We start from the raw sequence: 13,584 nt of genomic DNA, 5'->3' as shown, positions 1-13,584 counted from the left end.
GCCTTAGAAATTAAATAGCTCAAATCTTCAAATGTGCTTAGAAAACAAAAATCACAAAAATTTAGCATTCAGAAGATTTTGTAAGATTTTATTTTGGTTTTATTATTTTATTTAGATTCACCAATTGTAGGTATTTGGAAATAAATGCAAAATTGTGAAGTTCCTCATCATTTAATGCCAACATGTCATACATACAGGAGTAAATGAAAGCTCTCAATTAATTTATTTTCCCATTTGTAACTATCTTGTCACAAATGGGAAGCGTCCATTCATCCTCTTCCAAAGTGTCTGAGAATATGATTATGCCATCCAATAATACCAACACTTCTCTTAGATAAAGTTCTCCCATGCAGCACTCTGTCATGCTCTGGAACGTGCTTTGAGCAAATAGGGGCATTCTTGTAAACTCCAGAAAGTCTTGTGCTTGTCTTCATCGGACATCTCAATTTGCTAATAACCAGACTTTAGGTTGAGTATTGAGAACCACGTTGAACAACAAAGGGCAGAAAATGATTCCTTCAAAGTGGGTAGAGGATATGCATCCTTTATTGTTTGAAGGTTGAGTTTCCAATAGTCGATGCAGAATCTGACTGCTGATTTTCTTCCTCACAACCACCACAGGTGAAACAAAAAGAGATGATGACGTAGGTGGTGATGGGCAGCTTCCAAAACCTGAGGATAGATGGGCCGGAGCTCATCGTTGGAAAGGTTTATTGCGGAATGGTATGTTATTTTCACAGCAGAAGTACAACCAAAGTCCATGTCATGTCCCGAGACGACCTTTTAAATAGATTTTTCCCCCAGCGTTTTATTGTCATTACACAAGTACAGAGCAACAAAATTCACTCTCTGCATTTAACCAATTTATGCATTTATATTTGCCTTTACATATATATTTTTAATCATTTTAGAATTGGTCCTTCATATTAGCCTATACCTAAAATTTATCTTTGGTTCTGAGCAAACCGAGGTCCAGCATTGCCACTCTACCTGGACTTTTTGCAGCATCTTTGTCCCCCATGTTTTGCATTAAGATATATAAGATTCTTAGATCCTCTACTGCTTCTAATTCAGCACAGTGACTCGTTTTCTCTTGATTTAATTTTTAATCTACATTATTTATATCTTTTTGCAATTCAGCATCATAGATCAGAGAATTAAAACAAAGCAGGCTTTGGTGACACACGTGCCACACTTTGCAGTCATTTATCTTCGTCCTATGAGCTGGTCTCTCTCTTTTTTTCCTATTACAAGAAACACAAAACACTAGAAGCTTTATCCCTTTCTCTTTGCATTTGCTTCTGACACCACAAGGCTATGAATCCACCAGTGGGTGGGAATGAAGGAGGATTTTAGTGAATACAGTTCTTTAAACCAAACAATAATTTGAAATTTGCTGCTCTGTATAGTTTTCATAAGTAATAAATCCCACATGCATATAAAATGTGGTTTTGACATACTCTTTGGTTTATATTTTCATAAATGCAATATGTACAGATGCATACCACAAAGGAAGTGTGGTCTCTGCAAGAATGGTTTTATTGCTGCTATTAAAAGTTTTAAACAGGATTGTTTTTTCCTCTCTATGACCCTAGCACTCAGTAAAGAGGTTACTTTAAAATGTCAAAGCTCTGAAGAAAAAAATAAAAGAACGTTAATAAAAAGATTTAAAAAAAGTTTTGTATTTATTAAATGCTGATGAAGGTTCTCAAAACAGTTAAAAAGTATTTATTAAATGTAAAAAAAAAAAGTAAATAATTGAAAAAACTGAGATGATAACTCAAGCTTGCACAGATCCTACCTAAACCACATCTGTTTCCAAATGTTCTCATTTTCCCCTTTGTTTCAACAAAAACAATAAAGTTTTTGTTGGTCAAGAACACAAATTTCTTTCCTGTGAATAACTGCATGACTATTTCCTTTATTGTAAGAAAGGACATTAAAAACAGATTTGCTGTAATTATTTCAGCCTATTAACAGCTTTGCCAAAGTCATAATGCTCTGGTGAGCCAGTGAGGAGGCAAATCAATATAAACAGCCTGCTTTAACTAAGTCCCAAAGAACAAGGGAAATTCAAACCATTTTACAACTTGTTTGCAGTGTTGTGTGGCCATATGTGGGCTGTTTACTCAGCTACAGGTACTTCAGAAACTTTAGTAACCCTGCTGTCTGCTCCATCTATTGTAACTTTACTTGATGAAAACAAGCTTCTTTTAAATAAACTATGTAGCATTGAGAGACAAACTTTCTTCTTAAGAAAGCATTTTGGAGGTTATTTTCTATCTGAGCCTGCCGTGTCATTTGGAGGTTGACTGAATATACAGTAAACAGTATGTTTAAATTTAACTATTCTACATACTGTTACTATTTACTTCATTTTTATAACTCAAAAAAATTATTTTGAAGAGTGTTCATAACTCTTGCAATTACTCTATGCTGTATGTTTATTTTTAACGTATTATTTAAAGCACCAGAATTTTCATATCACTTAATATGTTGTTCAATTTTAAATAATTTTGTAAAATAATATATCGGTTGATCATTGGTAGTAAGTAGGGGTGGGTATTGCCAAAGAAGTCACGATTCGATTCGAATCACGATTCACAGGCCACGATGCAATTCTATCACGATGCATCACGATACTTGAATTATTGCGATGCATTGCAATATTTTCACTGAACACTGTTAGAAAAAAATACAGCCATTACCAGTGGCTGACTGGCTTAGTATGATCTGGGTAGTGTCTTCCAATTGATAAATAACTGAAAACAACTGCATACATAAATAGCTGTATTTATTGAAACGACTTTTGGAGATGTTGCCATGAAAACAAATATTACTGTAACTGGACACAAATATTACTATTGCTGGAGTGGACACATTGACAAAAAGTGCTTAGGATTTATAAAACTAAAAATAACAAAATAAGGATTATCATGGCCTCAGTGGTCCTTTAACTCAATGAAATTAAAACATTTTGGAAGTAGCTGCCATTATAACAATATCATTCCATAAACACAAGAGGACAAACTGAGCCAAAAAAGTGCATTGGTTCTCCACCAAACTATATGGTCGCAAATCCTGGCAAATGAACTCGTGAAGGACTCTGTAATCTTCTTTGCACATGTAGATGTTGGGGCTAGCTTGCAATTGAAAGTTGTTTGTTGAAGCACATTTTGCGGCGCTGGCGGCTCTTGATTTTCTGGATGGCGCCTCCGCATGTGTGTTTTAGGTTTGTTGTGTTCCCACAGTATTTAATTCTGGTGTAGCAGTGTTTGCAAATTGGGTGCATCATATCAACTTCATTTTTACCTTTGTTATTAAAACCAAAATGCTTCCAAACATCAGATTTGAAATTGTGATGGAGCTGGACGAAGTTTCTTAATCTCCTCCATGTTTTGTTTTTGAATGACGCGGCGCAGTATCCCGCGGCCGGAAATGCTTGTGACACAAGGCAGCGTGCGTCAACACATCCGCAGCGACATCTACTGGACTGGAAGTTGTATTACACTTGTTTTTGGCTGATGTTCGCCAACCATTCATGCAATTTTATTTATTTATTTATTTTTTTATTAATAATCGATACTTGGCATCAAGAATCGATGCAGTAGATCACGAAAATTAGAATCACGATGCATCATCATGACAATTATTTTGCACACCCCTAGTAGTAAGTAGATCAGTTGCTCAGTATTACTCAGTATTATCTAAGGAAAACAAGTTGATTGCATTGACTCATTGACTATAAGGCAATCCCTCATGCTAAGCATGCTTGTAGCGACAGTGGGGAGGAAAAACTCCCTTTTAACACGAAGAAACCTCCAGCAGTACCAGGCTCAGTGTGAGCGGCCATCAGCTGAGGCTGACTGGGGTTGAAGGAGACAGAAGCAGAGAAAACAAAAGGTAAAATGGTAAAAGGCAGCCCCTTCCAGGAAACACACAGCCAGGCAGACGAGCTTCGAGCCAGCTTCCATGTCAGAGGATGAAGAGAGCACATGCAGCCAGTCATGGTCGGATAAACAGGACTACACTCAAAAACAGGCCAATCTCCAGCATCTATAAATAAAGGTGTTGATGGCAGCAGCACAGCTCATATTTCTCTCCAGGATGGAGTCACAGCCAAACAGAAACAGAATCTTACTGCAGGCCACTGTGCCTCCTTTCTATTGTCCCCTCATCAACAAATTTGGCTTAATATTGATTTATAATATCACAGGACAGGTTGTGGAAAGACCCCAGGCTGCTCTCTATCCTGTGAGTCAGTTTGCGCTTTTAAATGACTACCTTAAAAAAAGATATCTTCATAAGCACACAAATTCAACAAGGGTGTAACTTTATGATGAAAGTTAATGGGGACACTTCATAAGAGAGGAGACTGATGCACCCACAGTTATAGTACCCAGAAGCTTTCATCAGGTTTATGTGTTTTGTTGAAAAATAGCCCAAACACAAAGATGAATGCCACATAATTATAAAAATAGGCTTATACTTAAATTTATAGTTAAAAGATAAATTTGTAAAGCACTACAAAACATTAATGAAGATAAAAATATATATAAATAGTTATCTCATTGGCGAGAGCTTTTGCATTTGTTTTTGAAACTAAATTCAGATTTGTGCGTTCATAATGCAAAATCCAAACCAATTGTTGACGATAAAGGGGCAAACTCTCCTGCATGTAAGGGCTGTTTATCTTGAGACAAACTGTGATAAATCATTGGTCAATATTAGTCAAACCTCCTGGATTGATTGACAGATGGTGATACGTCAATTTAGCCTGAACTTTCATAAACGGAAGCAGGTTTAAACAATGGAAATACAAAACAGAACCAAAAAGATAAAGATAAGGTTGTTCTACAAGCTAATAAATGATGAGGCATGTTTTCCTTTACCCATCATTGTACCCCTTGACAAATTTGTTTAGAACACCTTAATAAATCAACTTCTCTTACTTATTTTAAGCACAAAGTGTTTGGGAAACATGCGTTTACATCACGAAAAATGGGCCCCAATGAGAGTTTATACAGCAGATCTGTTTGTACAATCCACATTTGGATATAAACCCTTGAAGAACTGATTAGTGGTCCAAGTTCATGTGGGAAACATATCCAGCCCATAATGTTTACCAAAACATGTTCTTTGCAGGTTTTGGAGTGAGATAATACTCTCCTTTAATAAGGTAAAATCTGTTTGAAGAATTGCTTTACAAAGTAGGGCTTAAAGACTGCGATGCTTTTGGAAAAAAGACAATAATTTTCCATCGTTGTGTGAATTTTGAAGCAGGGTTTAATAGTAATTAGAAAAATATGATCAGATGGTCTCGATTAAATATTTATGTTGGGATTCCCTAGTAACTCTGAAGCAAATGATGCTATGAGCAGAATCCCCATTATTCTAAACTGATGCTGTTTTTGTTGTCTGTAGAGCTTCCAGGGTATTTCTTGAAAAACAGAGTGGAGGATTTGATAAATAATCCCCATTCACCCTTGTTCCTGATTCTGCTCTTGCTCCTTCTTTGTTCAACCCTTTAGAAAATAGCACAACAGGGAACAGATCTGTTTCTCATTAGTGACATACTTAGACCCTTATTTCTTTGGAAACAAGATAGAAAATAGAATTTAAGCTTTACCAGAAAAAAATGTTAAAACAGCTGACAGGCTACTTTTAGAAACAGGACCATGTTTTGATGGAAATGGCAAAATTCATGCACAAAAAAGTTATTATGCTTGCTTGAGGCGTTTTTTTGGCTTTTGATGCACAAAACGGTAGATGGAAACAGTTTTTTTTTTAAATCAGCTCTTATGTCGCAGACCTTAACTGACATCACTAATCAGCTGTTTCTGCTACGGCGTCTTCCCAGATGTTCCTATTATGCATGTTAAATCGTCTGGAAGCAGCATCACCATTACTAATTGACATGCTAAAGTAAAAACAACATCCCAGATCGTACAGTACCAACATTCATTAAACTTTCCTCCATTACTCATCTGGGGTCAGTGCTAGATTGCAGCCTTTTTTCTGTTCACTACAGCTATGTGTGATGTAATATGTAATATGGAGATTGACGTAGGATGCCTTTGCAGTGTTTGGTTAATCCACTTCAACCCAAATGGAAACACTGCCAATTCGTATTTTTTTTTTTTTTTTAGAACTTAAAAAAGTTTGCTTATAGTTCAAACTTCAGATGAGAATCTGATCTATTTGCTGGCTTTTATTTTTGAAGATTATTAAGAAAACATTCTTTCAAATTAGTATTGTCTTTGAATCTAAAAGGGACACACCCTTGTCTTTTTGAAATCGTCATCTTCTTCAGTTCACAAAATCAAATTATAAACAGTTTGTTAATGTGAAGCACCATCTTTGCATTAGTGGCCACGTATACCTGTAGTCCCTCTGTTAGGGATTTAGTAAATTTCATTTTCTGCAGCTTTCAGAACATTTCCATTCCATAAAATGCAACAGTGATCAAATGTAAAGTGGAATGGGATGAAAAAACATGGTCTAAAAATGCATTAAGTTCAGAGCATTAATATACAGTATATGGTGCAAATATGCAGGATTTTGGTTTGTTGTTATCAGTTCGATGCAGGGTCCGTGATATGATTTAGAATTTTCGCAACAGTTCAGCTGCCTTATGGCAGTGGGGAAGAAGCTGCTGCTGAATCTGCTGGTCCTGCATCGATTACACTTAAATGGCCATAAGTGCAGCTAAGAAAAAAAAACTGTGAAGTGAAACTTAGTTTACATTTAAATACATTCAGTCTGCTTATTCTGCTTGCATATGAAGCACTGCTGCTGGCCAATGTACGAGTTTTTCTGTTGTCTGGAGGAATTTTCTAAAGAGTAATAAGTAAGTAGAGCATTATGCACACTTTACAATATTTTTTTTTCACTCTCCCTGGGATGCAAGGACTAGATTGCATCATTCTGTCCTCACAGTCCTGTTTTGGAAGCTGTGACAGTTTCTTCTTGAGACATATTCCGGGCAGAACTTATTTGTCCCGAAATGTGAGATGAGTGTTCTGTAGGGAGGCAGAACTAGAAAGGATGATGGACTGCCCTTCCCAGCAAGAACTTGTCCGGTCAGCCTTTAGTAAAATGACATGTGTAGTCCTCAAAACAGACTTAATCCAACCTCTGCTAAAAAAAAAAAAAAACTACAATATTGAGGAACCATCTGTTGGGGTACACTAAACTGACATGATTCATATTTTTTTTTTTTTTTTTATTACTATAGAATCCCTAATGTCAAAATATATCTTCTACAAATGGGAAACTATGAACGTGAAAAGCATTAATTTCTTGGGAAAAAATATATAACTGAAAGTAAAAATCAGAACACTGAAAATGGCTTTGAATCCATAATAAACATTGTTAAGAGGTCAAACATCTGTTTTATTTAATGAAAATAAAATTAAAATACCACGTTGATACAAAAATTTTCAATTGCACCTCTCTGGGTTTTATCTGCTTTTGAAATCGTATCTATGAGTTTGGGTTTTTGGACTAAATATTAAAGTTTTTTCCTTACTTAGCATGGTTGATGGGGGTCCTGGGGTGCCACTGCTGGTCCTGGGTGACAAATCACTTTTTTTTTTACAATTCTGTCAGTCTGTGTGTGCATGAATCTGATTGGATAATAATAATAATAATAATAATAATAATAATAATAATAATAATAATAATAATAATATTAATAATCGAACATTTTTTGATCTCACATTGGAGAAATTTACCTCTGCATTTAACCCATCCCCTTAGGGAGCAGTAGGCTGCCACCGTGGGATGCAATCAGGGGTAAAGGGTCTTGCTCAGAAACCCAGAGTTGCAGTCTATGGCAGTGGGTTTCGAACCCACAACCTCATGCTTCCAAGCCCTAAATGACTGCAGCTTTGGTTCGGTCTGGTTCTGGGTTTTGCTTTCCTCCATACAGTTAGCTAAAATCTGTGCCCCTTCCTCAAGACATCAATTTTCTGTATCGTTTGATTATGCAGTGTTATTTTTATGGTTTGTTCTGTGGAATACTGATTTAAATGGTTAAAAATAAATTAAATTTAAACAGCTTCACAATGAGATGTGTGGTTAGGTACAAATGCTAGGCAAATACATCATTGCTACACTTATTTGTTATTGATGTGACAAGCTAGATAGTTACTGTTTTTTTATTTTCAGATACTAGTTCATGTTGGAGCTGTGAGCTTTATTCAACATGTCTAGCTGACAAAACCATGAAGACAAGTTAATTTTATTTAAACCTGGAAGAGCTAAAAAGTAATCATTAAAGTTAAACTGGAACAACATTCAATACAATGCCTTCATCCTTCCCACAGCTAATAGTTTCTTAACGGTAATTGTAAGGTGTTGCGATTTGTCCATAGATGGCAAAGATCCATCACAATGAAAAGACATCAGCTTACCTATTGTTTCTGTTATTCATAAAATGCAACACTCACAGCCATGTTGATTCCTGCAGTTTGAACATTCATGACAGGCGTCATTAACAGGGTCATTAATGCTGAGACAAACTAACCACTAAGACCCCTTATCTGTTGTTTGGTTTCCAGGGAAAAAAACAAGATGTTGTCTTGTCAATACTGATGTGTTACAACAATATAAGTTTTAAAGAACATGATAAGTGAAGTCAGTCTTATTTACATTATATTACAAAACACTAGGCTGATACTCCTACTTTCCTTACAGTAAGAGTAAATACTCAGTTTGCTTTAGATAAGTGTTCTCTTGCCCTACGATGATTTGCATACACCAGTCGTTGCTATTGTCCTTATAATGTACCACTAATTAAGTCATTAGTTTGTTTTGTTAAGGACTAAAGCTGAGACAGTAAATGTCTGTATCTGATATGTCCTGTCTGATACAGAGAGCATGTGAATTCAGCAACAAATGTGTTAAAACACTGAATGCTAATTAATTAGCTAGGGGGTCAGTTTTATTACAACCCAGTCACGTAAGGATCATGCAATGTTATAATGAACAAAAAAATAAAATAAAATGAACAACCTTGATGCTGAGAATGAAATAAAAACTTGTAAGTGTGAGAAAGTTTAAGATAAAATCTGTTTAGAGCAGAGAGAAATGTAACATTTGGTATGCAGAAAAAAGTGAACAGAGAACATGTCTAACCTTGAAGATGAGAGGCCATGGCAGCAAGAAGTCAAAACAAAAAACTGAATATACAATTTACACAGAACAACATTTGACAATCAAACAATTAGCAATTTTAATTCAATTCAATTCTTTTATTAAGGGATAGCCCCTTGAGATGATCCATCTCGTTTTCGAGGGGGTCCCAAGAACAACAGAGACAAACAATACACACAGTCACACATCCATACCAAAGCTCTTCATCACTACAAGCTAGACAGTCCAACATCTCTACACAAATATATTTATGCAGGTAAACAAACAAATAGAAAATATATGTATCTATATATATAGAACACTAAGCAGAAATAAAATAAGAATACAAGACAAGTAAAGAACTCAGGAGAAAACCCACAATTGGAAAATCAGTTAAATAAATAAAAAAGATAAGAAGGAAAAATAAGCATGTATATATGCACAACCGCACAGATGAATATAGGTACAGCAGCAGGTACATAACTTTTTGTTTTGTTTTGTTTTAAGGACCACGGCCAAGAAAGCAGGTGCACTGGTCACTTGAATGCAGAAAAGTTAATAAGGATGATTTAAAGTGAGGAAAAGATGAAATTGATCTCAATGATCTGGGTAAGCTATTTCAGTCAGAAGGGGCTTTAAATCTGAAGGCACCTCTTCCTATTTCTTTAGATATGCTTGGAACAGAAAAGAACAAATTATCAAGATGTCTAAGTCCATAAGTAGACCTATATGGATTCAAATGGTTTTGTAAATAGGATGGATAATTAAAGAAAAAACATTTATAAATAAACTGAAACCAGTGTAACTGCCGTCTAGTCTTAGGTGATAAGAGGTTAAGTTGCTGATACATGTGACAATGGTGGGTAAGGTATGGGCATCTCAACACAAATCGACAGAGACTGTTGAAAACAACATTTAGAGATTTAAGGTGTGATTCTGTTGTATTCATATACACAATGTCAGCGTAATCAAGGATTGGAAATAAAAGCTGTGTTACAATTCGTAATCTGATCTGTTGAGTGAAACAATTTATAGAGCGATATAAGAGTCTAAGATTGAAATTAATTTTCTTGACAACAGAGTCAATATGTGACTTGAAGGAAAGATTGGAGTCAAGCAGTAGGCCCAAATATTTAAATTCTTCCACATTCTTCATAAGAGTATCATCCAGAAACCTTATTGACAGAGTATGATCTTGCTTAAAACGGGTTGTCCTGTTGTCAAAAAGCATACTGTAAGACTTAGTCTTATTAAGTATGAGCCCATTAGCTGTAAACCACTTCTGAATATCATCAAAGTCTGATTGCAATGAAGACTCAATCAAACTAATGTCAGGTTTAGCAGAGTAAATAACTGTATCGTCAGCATACAGCAGGATATTACAGTTTGAGCATACTTTTGGAAGGTCATTTATGAATATAGAGAACAACAGAGGGCCTAAGCATGAACCTTGCGGAACCCCATTTTCCATAACTGTGTACTGAGAAAGACAGCCATTGAAAGCCACAGACTGACGTCTTAAATGAAGATAAGAATTAAACCAAAAAAGTGACTGCTTACACAGACCGATACCATGCAGTTTGTCAAGAAGTAAATAGTGATTGACCAAATCAAAAGCCTTGGTGAGATCTATAAATATTGCTCCAGTAGGCATGTTATTGTCTAAAGAGGATGTAACATCATTGACAAACTTTGTGAGGGAAGTAGTGGTACAGTAGTTTGGTCTGAAACCTGATTGCATCTCAGAAAGGACAGAGAAGTCATTGACACTTTAAACAATCGCTTAAAAAAATTTTTTTCAAATATTTTTGCCACAGTATTAATAATTGAAATTGGTCTATAGTTATTTGGGTCAAGTGGATCACCACTTTTATGTATAGGTGTACTTCCTATACTCTAGCATACTTCCACATGGCTGGAACTTCAGATGTGGATATGGATAAATTAAATAGATAGCATAGTGGAAATGCCAGGATGTGAGAGGCAATCTTAATAAACTTAATTTCCAGACCATCAGGACCAGCACTACCAGATTTAGTATCAGAGATAGCCTGTTGCACTTCAGTAGGAGTTATTGTAGTTAGTGTAAAAGATGTATTGGCTACTGATGAATTTACAAGATTGGAATGGAATAGATTAGATGGGGATAATTTGTTTACAGAGGAAAAATGTTGGTTAAATGCATCAGCCACAGTAGCAGGGTCACTACTAATTTTATCATTTACACGAAGCGATAGAGGAGAATTCGCAGCAGGTTTATTCAATAAGCTGTTAAGTTTTTTCCAAAATTGTTTTGGACTAGTGAAGTCATTAGACAACGCTGTCTTATAGTAATTTGACTTTGCATTCCTTGTTTTCACAGTACAGATATTACGTAATCTCTTATATTCGATCCCATCAACCATAGCTTTTGTTGATTGGTAACGCTTCCAGGCCTTATCCCTTTCCTTAAAAAGATGCAACAGGTCACCATCAATCCATGGTAGATGCCTACCCTTGACTTTCACCGATACCCATGGTGCATGCTTGTCAATCACATTGTGTACCTCAGTATGAAAAAAAGTCCAAGCATCCTCAACATAAGGAATAAGTTCTAACCTAGACCAATTGATATTTAGCAAATCATTAATAAAGGAATCTTCAGAAAAGTTTTTATGTTGTCTTACTTTAATTATTTTAGATGGCAATCGTGGCAATCTTATTTTCCATACACAGAAGATAACCGAGTGGTCACTGAAGCAATCTGATAAAATATCAGAATCAGCTATTCTGTTAGGATGAGTGACCAAGATCCAGTCTAAGAGAGATCTGGAACTCCCAGCCACTCTTGTGGGTTCCTGTATTAACTGAGTGAGATGCAGGCTTTCCAATAAACTCTTCTCCTTAGCTGAAGACCTGTCGAGCCAGTTTCGGTTGAAATCACCCAGAACAATAAATTCATCAGAACAATCAAGTGAATTAATAGTGGCAAGAATATTATTAATAGATTCGGAAGGAGAGTTAGGAGGCCTGTAGATATTTCCAATAATCAGTTGTTTATGATCAAAACGTAGTCTCACAAAGAGGCACTCAAAGTGCAATGGGCTTTCATTTGGACGAACAACCTCTGAGGTCAAAGTAGAAGATATATAGGTAGCAACACCTCCGCCACGACTGCCTCTATCTGCTCGATATAGGGTGTAACCCTCTTATGATGCTTATTTCAGCATCACATATTTTATTTTGTAACCAAGTTTCAGAAACAGTAATGACAGCAGGTTTGTTATAAGAAAGCCAAGCTCTTAGGAGATCAATTTTGTGAGGTAAGCTCCTGATATTTAAGTGAATGATAAATAAACCTTTACCCATATTCAAATAGAACCAAATAAGATAGAGCAGGACACAGCGTAGGATAGAGGAGCAACACACACATACACACATATCTCACCACACACACACACACAAACACACATATATGGCCTTGACCGAAACATTAAAAGAAAGTAGACTATCTACCAGCATACACAAAATATTATGATTATTCTTTTACTTCTTAATTTCCCATTAAGTCCACAAAAGGCAGCATCTATCATAACTAAATCAGAGAAAGGCCCGTTGTAGGGCGCACCAAAACAGCACATAGATGTGCAATCCAATAATAGGCCAACAGAGGGCTGCTTATCATACCAAATGCAAAGTATCTCAGTTTTGAGCAAAGGGACAATTAAGGAGTGTCTTCAATTTTCCATATCATTCATTGCCTTCAAAGAAAAAAGAAAAAAGAAAAAAAAAAGAAAAAGAAAAGAAACAGAAGAAGGGGAAAAAAGGTATGAAACATTTGCAGCATCTTCTGAATTCATATACAATAGGCTAAACTCAAAGTTGAGTCAGTCAGCATTTCCAATTTCCTGCAGAAACTGAAGAGCAGCGTTGGGTGTTTTAAACTGCACAGGTTTCCCGTTGATATCGACTACAAGTATAGCAGGGAAAGTCATGTGATAATCCAGTTTACGTTGCTTAAGCTGTTTTTTAATGTCATCGAATTCACGCCGTTTGTTGATCACAGCCGCACTGAAGTCGGGGAATATATGAATCCGCTCACCATTGTACACAAGTTGTTGCTTTTCTCGGGCCAGTCGAAGGACTTTCTCTCTGTCCTGAAGACTGAGAAATCTCACCATGATCACTCTTGGCTTGACGTTGTCCTGTGTTTGCTGTGTTGGATGGCGATTTGCCCCCTTCTTTGCTTGCTGCGCCTCGGAGCGCTGCGCCTTCACCTTGGGTTGCTGTTGCGCAGGGGAGCGATGGGCCTTCTCAATGGCTGGGGGTGTAGGGAAGTTTTCACTCCCGAAGAGGTGAACAATCAGGTTGGAGATAAATCCACGAGTATCCTTTCCCTCCAATTTTTCCGGAACGTGGACAAAGCGAAGATTGTAAGCCCGGCTTCGGTTTTCGATATCATCCAGC

Source organism: Cyprinodon tularosa, unplaced genomic scaffold (genome assembly GCF_016077235.1).
Source record: "Cyprinodon tularosa strain WSP-4 unplaced genomic scaffold, ASM1607723v1 ctg38, whole genome shotgun sequence".
In the NCBI taxonomy this organism is placed as follows: Eukaryota; Metazoa; Chordata; class Actinopteri; order Cyprinodontiformes; family Cyprinodontidae; genus Cyprinodon; species Cyprinodon tularosa.
This window is presented reverse-complemented; position numbering follows the sequence as displayed.